Genomic DNA, 6,792 nt, shown 5'->3' with positions numbered 1-6,792 from the left:
AGCACAGTACTCCAAGTGGGGTCTGACCAGGGTCCTGTATAGCTGCAACATTACCTCTCGGCTCCTAAATTTAATCCCACGATTGATGAAGGCCAATGCACCATATGCCTTCTTAACCACAGAGTTAACCTGGGCTGCTGCTTTGAGCATCCTATGGACTCGGACCCCAAGATCCCTCTGATCCTCCACACTGCCAAGAATCTTACCATTAATACTGTATTCTGTCATTATATTTGACCTACCAAAATGAACCACTTCACAACTATCTGTGTTGAACTCCATCTGCTACTTCTCAGCCCAGTTTTGCATCCTATCAATGTCCCGCTGTAACATCTGACAGCCCTCCACACTATCCACAACACCTCCAATCTTTGTGTCGTCAGCAAACTTACTAACCGATCCCTTCACTTCCTCATCCAGGTCATTTATAAAAATCACGAAGAGTAAGGGTCCCAGGACAAATGCCTGAGGCACACCACTGGTCACCGAGATTGTGAAGAGATTGACTAGAATAGACAGCTGTAGTTAGAGATTGGTTAGGTTGGGTTTAATTTTATTGTAACTTAGGACAGATTACTGATTTATGAGGGACACAAATAGGCAAGATAGTCAGAATCTCTTTCCCAGGGCAGGGAAGACTGGAAATAGAGAGCAGAGATTTAAGGCGAGAAGGAAAAAATAAATCTAAGGGGTAATATTATCACACAGAAGAAAGGTACAAGGAACTGAGCCTAATTTGAATGAATGTGATGGCAGGGTCCCATTAAATGCATCACCAAAGCAGTGGTAGACTTCAAACCTCATCCCACATTTACCACATTACAACAAAGGTGATGTTGTTCTCCTTGGACCAGAGAGACTAAAGAGGTTTTTTTAAGATTATGAAGAACACAGACAGAGGTAGACAAAGAGCATAGAGTACAGACAAAGGTAGCTGGTATCTCTCTTTCATGGTCAAACTATCTCATAACCGAGGGCATGCAGTTACAATTACAAAGAGAAGTCTCAAGGAGATGTCTGAAGCCATTTTTTTTTACAGAGTGGTGGGTGCCTCAATGCTCTGCTAGAATGGTAATGGAGGCAAATACAACAGAGGCATTTAGGTAGCTCCTAGAGAGGCATGCGAATATACTCCGAACAGAGGAAAGTGAATATCATGTGGGCAGAAGAGATTAAATTAGTTATGTATTTTAATTACTAGTTAAATTAATTTGCACAACATTAAAGGCCAAAGGACCAGTCCCTGTGCTGTACTGTTCAATGTTCTATGTCTCCACATTTACAAAACTAATCCTTTTGCACAAGGCACCACTGAGGAAGAGCTGGAGGATAAATCAGTAGAAGTCGGGGATTAGCTTGCTTAGCATATGAGAACATCAGAATCAGGTTTATTATCACTGACATGTGTCGTGAAAATTTTTAACTTAGTAGCAGCAGTTCAATGCAATACATAATATAGAAGAAGAAAAAAATGATATTAATTATTATTATTAGTGGGATCAATGCCCGCTTCCTCCAAGTTTTCTGTTGTGAGTGTTGTGGGCAAACTATTGGAGAAGATTCTTCGAGACAGGATTTTTCAAGATTTACAGGATTGGGTGAAGTGTAGTTTGATTTGGAATAGTCAGAAACACAAGAGATTCTGCAGATGCTGGAAATCCAGAGTAACACACACAAAATGCTGGAGGAATTCAACAGGTCAGGTAGCATCTGGGCACTTGATAAGATTCACTATGATAAGCTCATTCAGAAAGTTAGGAAGCATGGGATCTGGAGAAACTTTGCTGTGTGAGTACAGAGTTGGTTTGCTCATAGAAGGCAGAGCGTGGCTGTAGACGGAGCATATTCTGCCTGGAAGTTCAGAGACCTGCGGTGTTCTGCAAGGATCTGATCTGGGACATTTGCTCTTAGTGAAATTACTTTATAAGCATCATGGAGAGATAGCAAGTTTGTGCATGACATGAAGGTTGGTGGAATTGTCGATATTGTAGAAGGTTGATTGTATGTGGCCTATCAGCGGCATCAACAGAGCTTTACCAAGAGCGAATTCTCGCAGGTCAGTGGCGGTTTATTTAAAAAGGGAGCTTCAAGAGCGTTTCTCCATTGTACATGGCCTATCAGTGGCATCAACAGAGCTCTAGGAACTAAATAAATGTACAGAAGGGATAAGCAGAGCGGCCATTGTAGGGGCAGCCATTGTCAGGAGAAGGCCAGTGGCAAGAGTAGAAGTGACAGGCTCTGGCATAAAGGACGCTTCAGCTAGGAAGAGGCGTCAGCTCTGTGTAAAGTGTTTTTTAAGGTTTCCTGGTTGTGTTTTTTTTCCTTCCCTTACTCTACCATTTAAGTGGCTGTAGTGTGCTCTTCGTGCCTGATGTTGGAGAACTAGGAGACCCAGCGTCTCCCAGGGATCTACATCTGCATGAAGTGCATCCGGCTGCAGCTCCTTGAAGACCGTGTTCGGGATCTGGAGCAGCATCTGGATGACCTTCGGCTTGTACAGGAGAACGGGGATATAATTGATCAAAGTTACAGGGAAGTAGTCACCCCAAAGTTGCACTGCGAGTAGCTGGGTGACTGTCAGGAGAAATGGAAACAGGCAGTTAGAGCAGAGCATCCCTGTTGCCATTCTCCTCAAAAATAAGTATACCGCTTTCAATACTTTGTGGGGGATGACCTCCAGGGAGAGTGCCATGGCGACTGGGTTACAGGCACGAGGCATGGGTCTGTGGTGCAGAAGGGAAAGAGAGAGAAGAAGGGAACAGTAGTGATAGGGGACTCGATAGTGAGGGGAACAGACAGGAGATTCTGTGGATGTGAACGGGACACCCAGATGGTATGTTGCCTCCCAGGTGCCAGGGTCAGAGATGTCTCAGATCGTGTCCACTACATTTTGGAGAGGGAAGGGGTGCAGCCAGATGCCTTGATACATATTGGTACCCATGGCATAGGAAGGAAAAGCAATGAGGTCCTGAAAAGAGAATTTAGAGAGCTAGGTAGAAAGCTGAGAAGCAGGACCTACTGGGTAGTAATTTCTGGGTTGCTGCCTGTCCCATGCGCCAGTGAGGGTAGAAACAGGATGATTTGGCAGATAAATGTGTGGCTGAGAAGCTGCTGCAGGGGTCAGGGCTCAGGTTCTTGGATAATTCGGATCCCTTTTGGGGGAGGTAGATGTTACAGTCGATTGTTAAGGATGAGGTGATGGAGTACTTGGTGACAAGATAGTACAAAGTCAGCATGGTTTCCTTCAGGGAAAGTCCTGCCTGACGAACCTGTTGGAATCCTTTGAGGAGATTACAAGTAGGATAAATAAAGGGGGTGCAATGGATGTTGTAAATTTGGACTTTCAGAAGGCCTTTCACAGGTGCCACACATGAGGCTGCTTACCAATTTAAAAACCCATGGTATTACAGGAAAGTTGGGCCAGAAGGCCTAACTCTGCTCGTATGTCTTATGGTCTTGCCGTAGGTTTCAACAGGACATTGACAACATGAAAGAGCTGAGCCGAGAAGTGGTAGATGGAGTTAAACATGGAAAAGAATGAAGTGATTCACTTTGGAAGGTTGAATTTGAATGCAGAAAATGGGGTTAATAGCAGGATTCTTAGCAGTGCGGATGAAAGTAGGGATCTTGAGGTCACGTCCATAGACTCCTAAAAGTTGCTGTGCAAGTTGATAGGATTGTTAAGAAAGTGTACCTTCATTAGGCAAGAGCTGCTAGTAATGTTGCAAATCTATAAAGCCGTGATTAGACCACGTACTGTGCTCTGTTCTGGTCACCTCATTAAGCTGGCGAGCCTGACGTCAGTACTGGGAATTATTGGAAGGTATTCTAAGAGACTGGAATGCTGCTAAATGCAGAGAGATTCTAGATAAAAACCTGCTAGCCTCTGTCAGAAAACTTAAACTGGGGATGAAGTTTGTCTTTTAGAAGGACAATGACCCAAAACAGACTGCCAGAACAACTGTGGAGTGGCTTCATATGAAGAAAATTGACATCCTTGAGTGGCCCAATCACAGTCCTGACTTTGATCCATTCGAACATATTGGCAAGACCTCAAGATTGCTGTTAACCACCACGCCCCAAATAACTGCCACAGCTTGAGCAATTTTGCAAGGAGGAATGGGCAAATCTTGCTTCATCACATTGCGCAAAACAAATAGATACTAGTCATAACCCACACATTGCTGCTACAGAGAAACCTTTACCTTAGCATGAAACATTACAGAGAGGCCATTACATTAGCAGTGAATCCTTACATCACATTACAATACTTATATAAAAAGACTACTGGCTGTAATAGCTGCGAGAGGTGGTTCAACTAAGTTCTGTGCAAAGGAGGATGAATACTTTATAACTGATTTACATTTTTCTGGGTTTTTTGGGCTCTACTGTGAAAAAAGGAGCATGTGATTCACAAATGAAAATTCACAGTTAAGTTGACCAAAATCCTTGGTGAAATACTCATTTATGTGAACATAGAGTTGGGGGCTCAACACTTTTACAAGGCACTGTAAATAGATATGTAATTTTAAATTAATGGCATTTATCTGCAGTAGGATACTTGACTTAGGCTGGTGGTTATTTTGAGGTATACATATTAACCTGGAACTTCAGTGTAATTAATTACAGAAACATACTTTTTTTATACTTCTAGGAATTGCCTTTATTCTTCCAGGAATTTCTTCCATTAGGAGTAAATTAAGCAGACAGAAATAAAGTGTTTTAGTACTAAATTAGACCTATAATTGAATTGATAAAATGAGACTTTAGCAAGCCATTTATTCAATTGTTGAATGATTTAATTTTGAACTGCTTAGTTATTTAAACTTGATAGCATTTAAATAAGGTCATCGGACCATAAAACATAGGAGCAGAATTAGGCCATTCAGCCAATTGATCCTGCTCCACAGATTCCATCATGGCTGATTTATTATCCCTCTCAATACCATTCTCCTGCCTTCTCCCCTCCCCATAACCTTCCAAAGACTTCCAAGTTTCACCACTGATTTTCGAATTTCCTTCCCATTTAGAAAGTACATTTACAAAATGTAAATTAGTTGTTCAGTTTTTCACATAGAAGCTAGGAAGATATATTTTGCTTGAAAGAGTAAGGCCTTAAGCATGTAAAGGTGCAAATACTGATAATCCAAGTTTACTATCAGGCCTGGAAGACAAAGGTAGATGAGATGGAATGAGATAGAGTCCAGATTAAGATGATTGAATAAATGGATTTGGACTGCCATTCCTCCTGAACTGGCTTGAACGATCCCATAAGAAAAACATCCGAGGACAAAAATTAGAATCAGAATCAATTTATTTTCACTGACGCAAGTCATTAAATTTGTTGTTTTGCAGCAGCCATACAGTACAAGGAAAAAAATGCCACAAAAATAAATAAATGGTGAAAAGCATGAATAATCAGAAAGTTTTCATGATTTAGTGAACTGTTAAGAAGCTTGGTGGCAGAGGGGAAGAAGTTGTTTCTAAACCATTGAGTGTGGAACTTCAGGCTCCTGTACCTCCTCTACAATGGCAGTAACAAGCACAGGGATGTTAAGGGCCCTTAATGATGGATGGCGCTTTCTTGAGTCGCCTCTTCTAGAACGTGACATCTATGGGATCAATGCAAAGTAGATTAAATGGAAATTTGACCTAGGAGTTAAAATGTCACCAGAGGGTGACTTCTTTGAGCTCATCTGCAGAACAGCTTAAATTCTTCTCTTTAGTGTCCCTTTTCAAGGCGGCTTGCTTGGGTCCTGTCGGAGTCTGTGATCTACAACTGCCCTCAAACTGCGGTTCTATCTGGCAATGATTTCCCACTTCTGGTGCTCGCCGACTGCCCATTTTTAATATCTCTAGGAATTGCCTGGAAGACATGCACCTTTGGGGTGCTGCCTCGGGATGACTCGATTCCTCACCAGTGTAGCCAACTGGACATCGAGACAGCGAATGCGGCTGTCGCAGGCCTCTGCACTCAAACAATCGTGCTCTCTCTCTCTCTCTTTGTCTCTCTATTGATGGAGGTGGGTAGAAAGTCTGCTGATTCTCGAGTCTGGTGATCTTAAATAAGTGTTGCTTCAGACTGTCACATCGAAACAGCAATCCGTTGGTCTCACTGTGGAGAGGGTGACACCTCTCTGTCCCTTGTTGGTGAAAGAGACAGAGCCTTGGGCGTGTCAGAGTGCTAGGCTATGAACTGCAGTTTTTTGTTGCACTGCAGATTATGAGCTCTTTGGGGGGGGGGCTTGCAATAGCTTGTTGGGGGTGGTGGATACTGATACTTCCTGCTAGAACAAGAGGTGGGGGGAGGGTTGATGCTTTGCTGTTGCTTTATATGCGGGGTTTTGGAATTCTAATGTTTTCAAGTCTTTGGGGTTCTTCTGTTTTGTGGATGCCTGCGAAGAGCAAGAATTTCAGGTTGTTTACTGTATACATTCTCTGGTATTAAATGGAACCTTTGCAGCCATTGAATATCAACGTTAGCAATGGACTTGACAATCTAGATCTCTCTGTCCTACATGATATTCTTGTGCATTCCATGATTGGTCTACTCTTGCTTCATTTTGAAGGATTTTGCATATACAGATCCCTGAAGCCCCTGAGATCTTTGCGTTTTCACCCCATCACTGCACTGCTGTGAATGACTAGATTATGCAGATAACTTGTACTCTGCATCAGTCATTCATTACATTAGAATCAGAACCAGGTTTATTATCACTGACATGTCAGGAAATTTATTGCTTTGTGGCAGCAGCATAGTGCAAGACATAAAATATACTATGAACTACAATA

Source organism: Hemitrygon akajei, chromosome 9 (genome assembly GCF_048418815.1).
Source record: "Hemitrygon akajei chromosome 9, sHemAka1.3, whole genome shotgun sequence".
Lineage (NCBI taxonomy): Eukaryota > Metazoa > Chordata > Chondrichthyes > Myliobatiformes > Dasyatidae > Hemitrygon > Hemitrygon akajei.
Note: the sequence above shows the minus strand (reverse complement) of the source record.